General features: G+C 44.7%; 1 long non-coding RNA gene across 1 annotated transcript; it reads left to right on the forward strand.

Annotated features, from left to right (window-relative positions):
* The first annotated feature begins 696 nt into the window (after positions 1-696).
* On the forward strand, positions 697-9,111 carry LOC135820681 (uncharacterized). Its single transcript, XR_010554180.1, has 3 exons — positions 697-1,167; positions 2,933-3,038; positions 8,561-9,111. It is a non-coding gene; the product is annotated as an uncharacterized LOC135820681 (long non-coding RNA).
* Positions 9,112-9,646: the final 535 nt, after the last annotated feature.

Genomic DNA, 9,646 nt, shown 5'->3' on the forward strand with positions numbered 1-9,646 from the left:
GGCTGAGGAGGGGGAACACCTTGTATCAGGGCCTCCGTGGCTAGGGGCGCAGGGTCAGGGTGTTTGTGTGGAATCTGGATTTGGACGTAGTCGCGGAGGTAAGTTCTCTCCGTTCACTTTTACTGTACCGACGGTGCACTGTGCATTGGCATGCTCCCACCCTCTCACGGTTCTGTGTAGTGCATTTTGTCGCTGGGTTCTGATCGAAAGGCTCCAGTGGCAAGATGCATTGCATCGAATCGAGAGGGGGTGGGGGCATGCCAATGCAGGGTGCACCGTAGTAGGTACGGTAAAAGTGAACCCAGTTAATAATGAATATCATCTCGCGCGGGATTGTATTGGCTATTATTTCCCGGTCAGCAAGGCTCCTGATTTGCTGAAACAGGCCTATAGTACCGTACCATGGGATAATGCTATAATACTCCCTGCATAGCACCACAACAGCACCACATCTGCACATCCCTGTAGGCATACCCATTCATGCACTCCCGGCTGACCTTTGCCCTGCTGACCCTTTTGCCTCCCTTGCATGCACTGCACTGCATGCACCCCTTTTCCCGCTCACCCTGTCTCACTAACTGCGGGCCGGCACCCCTTTTCCCGCTCACCCTATTTCCTACTGCATGCACCTCTTTCCCTCTTTAGTAGGCCATATATAGGGAGTCGTAAAATACTTTTTTTTTTACGACTCCCTGCTCTATACCCGGAAGGCTGCGCTTGCGCAGTGTTGTTCTCCCAGTGCTTCTCCTTGTGCCTTTATTGTGGTTCTCCTTGTTGTTCTCCGAGTCTTCTCCTTGTAATTATCCCAGTCCTCTTTGTGCTTCTCTGAGTCCGACAATATAACTATCATAACAACCCATAATTCCGTGCAGTCTGAGATAGAGTGTTATAAAGTACAGTAGTATAGTATAGTATTATAGTAGAGTAGTCTCCAGTCCAGCCAGATCCCATATGACTACACTTTGTGGTTTGATGCAAAATTTCAAACTCATCGGAGCCGTGAATTGGTGTGCACGTATATTTAAGCGATCTTCAATTCCTCAAATCATTTCGTAGTGACAGTGTTCCTTTCTTTCATGTAGTCCTGGAATTATTTTAGCCTAGTCGTTTAGTCGGACAAGAGATGGACATCCCTCTTCATCTCCTTGCGCCATTGCTTCGTACGAGGTATGTGATCGTCGGCCATTGCATGTCTACCCGGTAATCATGCAGTTTAGGGTCCCAAATTATTTCGCACTTTCCCAGTGTTCAGTGTGCTGTCACACGCGTTTTCAGTGTACTTTCACATCATGAACTTTATTTTCATGAAAACCGAGGACAGATCAGACTGGGTACTGCTGGTGAACACTGCGGAGCAGGGAGCCGAACGTGTTGTCTTCCGCGCGAACTCTCTGTCTCCACACGAACTCGCAGAGGTACGTCGGGAACAACTCTCGCGAGGTGCCGAAGTTGCGCTTCAGCTGGCGCTTGGCCCGCATCCAGATGTTTTCCACGTTGTTGGTGTGGATCGTTCGGTCGTCCGGATCAACAAAGTTGTCGTGGACGACGACATCGTGCTGGTATACGCCACCGTCGATGTTCCTGATCTGCGCGTATGCGGCCCAGGCGTCAGAGATGATGCGTGAGCCAGGCAGAATCCACAGGAAACAAAACTTTGACAAAGGAAACAAAACTTTCACACCAGAAAAGAAGAAGCATAGTGAAAGTACACTGAAAACGCGTGTGACAGTACACTGAACACTGGGAAAGTGCGAAATAATTTGGGACCCTAAACTGCATGATTACCGTCTACCCGATTACGATCGTACACAATTCTTGCTCGTAGTCTGAGTCCATCTACAGTCAGTTTCAAAAAGATTAGCAATCCTGGCGATCGCCCGGGGAGTTTGCCGTCTTACCGTATGCGCGCTCGAGAGCTGACTGGAAAAACTCACTGTGAACTCGAAGAAATAATCCGCGCGAAAGCATAAAAAATAGACAACTCACTCACGTCGGTACATGTACGTCTGGTTTACAACAAACGAGTTCTTCCTCGTATCGATATGGAGTGGACATGTCGAAAGTGTGGTGAATGTTGACGAGCGGGATGGGTTTCGTGCCCAATTTCTTTGAGCTGCGATGCAATTTACTCTCACGATGTGACGAAAACGACATCGACACAGACTCATTCCCAAGGCCATGACTTGGCAAAGCTATCCGTGTGACTTCGACGACATTTTGAGAAAAGCAGACGCCTGTGAAAGCTGATAGAAGACGGCGTTGACTCCTAAATTCAAATAAATTGGCGATCTTGAAATACTAAAATAATTCTCAAAGAGAAATCGATCGATCGATGTGCCGTTGTATTCAACAACACGTAGCTACAGCGCAATGACTTCCGTGTTCACGCACACCGTTTCAGTGTTGTAGGTGTGTTCACATGGCGTGAACCAGTCAAGTGTCAGCAAGTAATTAGTTCGGCAGAAAACGCGAGCTCCAACAACAAGTCGTTTGGCGCAGCCACCTTCTTTGGCTTGTACTTTTTGTACCAGCGTGATCACCAAAACAATGAAAAAAAGTTTGACTTCAAGATAGATTGGATTTGAACTCACAACTTCATGGTCAGCAGACAGCATTCATAACCACAAGGCCAAAAAGGAGAGGATAAATCGTGGGTTTTGATAAAAAATCGATACTGACATCCAGGGCAAATTGTAAACCATGGGAAAAGGCCCGAAACCTGGCCGAATTTCTAACTCCTTAACGGCTGGTCCAATTGTTCCGAAACCTTCACAGAACAATTTGCCGTGTCCTAACAAGCCATTCTATGTACTTTGTTGTCCAAATTTCTCTTATCTTCATACTTTTTAAGACCAAAACCTGATTGCTAATCTTTTTGAAATGGACTATAATAGATATATTTATTTGTTTGGTAATTTTTCATCGTTTGCAGCTGCAACACTATCGTCATACAGCTGCGTGTGAATGCACATGTGCATCTTACCTGGCGATGAGCATGACCCTCCCCCCGATTGAATTGTTGTATAAATTCGTGCAAGGTAAGTAAAATAGTTTACTAAGTCTTGCTGTTAGGTAAATCGGGGGGAGGATTTTTTTTCGACAACTCTACAGTACCTGTAGACACGTATGGGTTGTGATGGTGATTGAGTTATTACGGGTGTCATCAAAGAGTTGATATGATGGTGGTTGCGATGGTGATTGGGCGAGCATAACGATAGGATCTGTACACATAACAACAAGATTTGCTAATAGGGTATATACATGTAGGACCTGTACACACATACATGTAAGATGCTTATTACAGTCCATTTCAAAACTATAGACGCGTACCTAGCCAAACCGTTATGCCAGCATCTACATGTATACCACATAAAATCTGTGATCACTTTGTGCATAATTTTTTCCAAATTGGGCGTTTGTTATCCGATCATTTAGAAACTACATGAGAGTAATTGTGGAGCGGACCTGAGCAATATTCCGAAAACTATTCTCAAAACGTTCCAGCCAAATTTGAAATATTTCAAAAACCCTATGCGTCTATAGTTTTGAAATGGACTGTTGGGTTTGCTGAGTGTTGTTGTGGTGATCTGTACACAAAAAGCAATGGTACGAGAACTTCTTCAACTGTAGCACCTGCACACATAAAAGAGTAGAGTTGGCATGGTAATAGGATTGTCATGGTGATAGGGTTACGAGGGCTACTAGGGTTATTGTCTGCAGAAAAATTAAAATTAGGGGTTATCGTCATGGTGTTATGTTTATCCTCACCAGAAATATTAGGGTTATCGTCATGGTGATAAGGTTATCACCACCAGTAAAATTTAGGGCTATCGTCATGGTGATAGTAGGGAGGGCCCAAATATGCTCAAACATTTCACATATTATGCTTTTCGCATATTGGCCACTTGCTTCAAAATATGCTTCGAAATCACACAAATGCAGAAAAATATGCTCGAAATATGCTAGAAATATGAACTGATATCAGTGATAATAGAGAGGTTCCGCATAACGTAATTACGTTAGTAAAAAACGTAGTCCATCTACGGAAAGTCGTACGGAAACTGCATGCGCATCTGGGTTCCGCCATATGGAGTTTTCAAATCACGTAGCAGCCCTTGGCAACTCCGAACGCTGTAGTGTACGACCAGATCGACCTGGGGAGAGAGTCATAAATTTGTACCCCAATCCACTTACGGACCAGCTACGTTATCAGAGCCCTATCTACGTACTCTCCGTAGACAACTTTCCGTAAGTGGAGTGTAAACTCGCGAATTCACGGGTTTTTCCCGCCCACTAACGTAAAGTTGCTCAACTTTACGTAGTGCGGAACCTCTCTAATTATGCGAATTATTTGCTCCTTGTAGCAAAATATGCTACATTTGGTACAATTATGCTAGATTTGTTACTTTATGCGACACTCTCTTCTCGGGTCAAAATTTTCGCCCCGTGTTTGGATGAGCATTTTCCTTCCGGGCTAAGTTTGGAAGTGTTCCCTGACCGAGCGTGCCGTGGTAAGTTTCCTTGTCCATTTCCGCAATCTGCCTTATAATTATGCGAATTATTTGCTCCTTGTAGCAAAATATGCTACACTTGGTACGATATGCTAGATTTGCTACTTTATGCGACCTTGTGTCAAAAGGACCAAAATATGCGAAAATATGCGCAAGCATATTTGGGCCCTCCCTAGGTGATAAGGTTATCACCACCAGTAAAATTTAGGGCTATCGTCATGGTGATAGGGTTATCAGGAATATTAGGGTTATGGTCATGGTGTTAGGGTTAGGGTAATCAGAAATATTAGGGTTATCGCCATGGTGATAGCCCTAGGGTTAGGGTTATCGTCATGGTGTTAGGGTTAACTTGGGGTTATCATCATCATCAGAAATACTGTAGACGTAAAAAAGCCTAGCGAATTTAGCGATCGGCTCATTTTTGCTAAAGTTTCAAGTCGCTAATCCGTTGAGACTTTAGTAGTGCACTGGTGATCCGTGAGTAAAATCGCTGCAAATCGCTAAACCAGCCGGCAATGGGAGAACGCTAAAATTACCCGTTCTACAGTATTAGGGTTATCGCCATGGTGATAGCCCTAGGGTTAGGGTTATCGTCATGGCAAGAGTACATGAAAACCAGAGTGTGCAGCTTGGGGTCTACTCTGCTATGGGTGTCTGTCACGGCGAAATTCCGTGATTACATCAAATTTGGTGCAGAAGTCTGCAGATCTGATTCGGGAAATGGCGTAGTGCGTACAACTGAGCTGCAGTTGTGCAGAAAGAGACCTGCTTGAATCCTGCTTGTACGCACTCATCGCTAAAATGATGTAATCACGGAATTTCGCCGTGACAGCAACCCATCCGAGCTGCACACTCTGGTTTTCATGTACTCTTGGTCATGGTGATAGGGTTAGGGCTATCGCCATGGTGATACGGTTAGGGTTACCGGGATTATTAGGGTTAATATGACCCGATTTTTAGGGTTAAACACACCAGTTTAGGGCTGAATCACATTTCGTCATAGATGGCGTCATATGTAAACCGCTCCGATTTTAGGTTAAATCGAACAAATTTACCGTAAATCGGAAAATAATTAGGGTTAAATCGCTATGACGTCATCGATGAGTTGGTACACCTCAAAATCCTAGTCGACTCGCGCATTTCGCGTCCAAAGTTTGTCGTCAGAGAACTCCTGTTGCTTCTTGCGCAACACAGAGAATGCCTGGTGCTGCAATCAACACCACAATGAGATGGAGAATTGTCACGGAGTACCAGGAACTCCTGGGCAATCGTTCTCGAGTGCCTCCTGGCGGATTGAAATCGCCGCAGTCGCTGTTTCCTTCGCAGAATTTCAGTGAACTCATCCAGAAACTGGTGCAGAAAGCACCAGCATCGAGTCGTCCAGTTCGCTGATCTCTCTCGCAGTCGTTCACGATATGGCGGTTAACGAAGCAAGATTACAGAATAATCACCATGCTGCGTGGAAGGAAGGTGCGTAAACGCTTCTGAACGATATTATTGCAATCGAACAGGAGGCATGATAGTGCAATAGCATAGTTGAGACTTTTGTACAAACAGGATTTCTTCAGGGAATTTAACGTTTCTTGCAGGGGATGAAGGTTGAAGTGAGCTTAGAGAAAGTCACCAATGTTTGTTTTCTTCAGAAAACTAATCAGATGTCTGTCTACGCCTAGGAGGCGCTGTCGAGATTGATAGCATCTTTTTTCTGGCATGCATCGCTTTGTTTTGAAAATCATGCTCCGGTGCGTAGACGTGCTGATCGATCACGTGCGCACACGACGTGCACACGTAGTGTCCATCTATCACTGCCTCGGTCACGTGATTGCAGCCATCATCACGTGCCGATAAGCCCTTTGGCTGTCGAACGTAATTGATGAGCGCGTCAAATTGATCACACAGGTCCACGATGTTCTGGAAATGGTGTCGATGCACCGTCTGCATCCGTCTATAATGCAAAGCCGGCGAGTGTTCATTGGTCGTAGGAGTCGGTATAAAAAGACTCTGCTTGCTTTCGTCATGCATCATTATGCTCCATTTGTCAACAGGGTTGCATGCAATTTTCATGCTCTCGTCATCATGTCTGCCTCGTGCACCAACATCTCGTGCGGACTTTTGGAGCTCGTGCATAAATTTGAAGGTGCTAACTACGATAAAGTCGTGTACTTCCACCCGAACGTGAATAAAATCGGACAAGATGCGTGGAGAATCGAATGCGCCGATATCAAAACCTATCTCAAGCCCCTGGTAGGTGAAGAGACCATCATCTGGGCGGGCATTTACAAAACTCCCATGTGGTACCTTCAACCGACAGATTTGATTGCTTTCCACGCTTTCGTCGTCTTTCAAACGAGAAACTGGTGGTGGTCGGCGGAAAAAACACCGACGGTGTTAGCATATGCAGAGGCAAGACTCGTTCAAGCGTGACATCTTCCTATCGAAGTACCAATCGAAAAACTTCGATAGAGGAGATTATTGCTGACCAATCACATGTAAATCTGCAGGATATGATAGATTTCCTCTACGACTCTAGTCTCGTCAAGGGCATTTACAACGTGACAACAAACAACTGCCATACGTTTGCCTCCGCTCTGTTCAACGAACTTGCAGCTACCCACTACGTCAATCACATCGAGCTTCAACGTGCCAAACCATCGACTCGGAACATGCAATCGAATGAGTACTCGACCCCCGTCCAGACAAACATTTAACACAGATATGTTGGTTTTAAACCTGTTTAATTAAATTGATGATAATGTTGCATTTGCTTTTATCGTGATGATAATGGACTCCGTGGGGAGCTCCCCATAATAGTGCTGAAGCTTTTGAAGGTAGTTCTCAACATGCTCCTTCGTCTTGAGCTGTTCCTTTGTCTCCGCCATGGTTCTCCATTGATTGTCACTGCATGTAGGAAACAGATAAAAACAACATGTATAAGATCTCTGGTATTTCAAATAAAGAGAATTGCACGACAGATCACTTACCAGCTGCATAGGAACTGAGGCTGAAGACCGGCCTCCAGCTTCTTTCGATGTCCCTTGGACATCAAGTGATCGGCGAACGGCTGGAGGCCAGTCGCCGTTTTGGAGCAGACGGAGCAGCTGAACAACATCTTGCAGCTTGCTGGTTTGTTGAATGGGGCTGATCAAGGTGGATCCAATCACTTTTATCCCCACCCAGTTGTTCGTTGGTTGACGGGTGCGGCGCGCAGTTCAACATTACAACTCTGCGCGATGATCATGGAGTCTGCTACTCAGGGTGTGGAGCGGGTAAATTGGGCAGTACCGTGAATACCACATGGTGAACATCTCTTTGAAACGTGTGGGATTCACATAGTAGATTGTTGAAACTCGCGCGATAAAGATGATGATCATGGTGGCCACCACTCAAAAAGGATGTAAAGCGGTGACGTGAGTGCTAGTAACAGTAACTACATGTCTTTGAAACGTGCGCCATTCATAGAATTGAAAACCGCTAAAGACGATGGTCATAGACCCCGCGTCGCGTTCAAACTTGCCGTCGGTTCTAGTTGATTCCAGAAACTTGCGCCTGATCTGAGTACGCTGTTCGTACTCTGAGCATCGCGAGGAGTGGGAAACTATGGACATTTTGCTTCTCTCCCGTTGATGCAGACAGTATGTAACCTTTTGATCCCGCATACGCGAGGGTTCGGGCGCGCTTTTGATGTGTATCCTGCACTAGACTCCCGTTTTGACTGGCTTTGTGGTTTGATGCGTACGAACTTGAAAATTTCAAACTCGTCGAAGTAAGTGGTGTGCACGTATATTGAAGCGATCTTCAATTCCTCAGATCATTTCGTAGTGACAGTGTTCCTTTCTTTCATGTAGTCCTGGAATTATTTTAGCCTAGTCGTTTAGTCGGACAAGAGATGGACATCCCTCTTCATCTCCTTGCGCCATTGCTTCGTACGAGGTACGTGATCGCCGGCCATTGCATGTCTACCCGATTACGATCGTACACAATTCTTGCTCGTAGTCTGAGTCCATCTAATAGATATATTTATTTTTTTGGTAATTTTTCATCGTTTGCAGCTGCAACACTATCGCCATACAGCTGAGTATGAATGCACATGTGCATCTTACCTGGTGATGAGAATGACCCTCCCCCCAATTGAATTGTTGTATAAATTCGTGCAAGGTAAGTAAAATAGTTTACTAAGTCTTGCTGTTAGGTAAATCGGGGGAGGATTTTTTCAACAACTCTACAGTACCTGTAGACACGTATGGGTTGTGATGGTGATTGAGTTATTACGGTTGTCATCAAAGAGTTGATATGATGGGGGTTGCGATGGTGATTGGGTTAGCATAACGATAGGATCTGTACACATAACAACAAGATTTGCTAATAGGGTATATACATGTAGCACCTGTACACACATACATGTAAGATGCTTATTACAGTCCATTTCAAAACTATAGACGCGTACCTAGGCAAAAACCGTTATGCCAGCATCTATACCACATAAAATCTGTGATCACCTTGTGCATAATTTTTTCCAAATAGGGCATCTGTTATCCAATCGTTTAGAAACTCTATGAGAGTAATTGTGGAGCGGACCTGAGCAATATTCCGAAAACTAATCTCAAAACGTTCCAGCCAAATTTGAAATATTTCAAAAACCCTACGCGTCTATAGTTTTGAAATGGACTGTAGGGTTTTCTGAGTGTTGTTGTGGTGATCTGTACACAAAAAGCAATGATACGAGAACTTATTCAACTGTAGCACCTGCACACATAAAAGAGTAGAGTTGAAATGGTAATAGGATTGTCATGGTGATAGGGTTACGAGGGCTACTAGGGTTATTGTCTGCAGAAAAATTAAAATTAGGGGTTATCGTCATGGTGTTATGTTTATCCTCACCAGAAATATTAGGGTTATCGTCATGGTGATAAGGTTATCACCACCAGTAAAATTTAGGGCTATCGTCATGGTGATAGGGTTATCAGGAATATTAGGGTAATGGTCATGGTGTTAGGGTCAGGGTTATCAGAAATATTAGGGTTATCGCCATGGTGATAGCCCTAGAGTTAGGGTTATCGTCATGGTGTTAGGGTTAACTTGGGGTTATCATCATCAGAAATACTGTAGAACGTGTCATTTTAGCGACGTAAAAACCC

This window comes from Sycon ciliatum, chromosome 7 (assembly GCF_964019385.1).
Source record: "Sycon ciliatum chromosome 7, ocSycCili1.1, whole genome shotgun sequence".
NCBI lineage: Eukaryota > Metazoa > Porifera > Calcarea > Leucosolenida > Sycettidae > Sycon > Sycon ciliatum.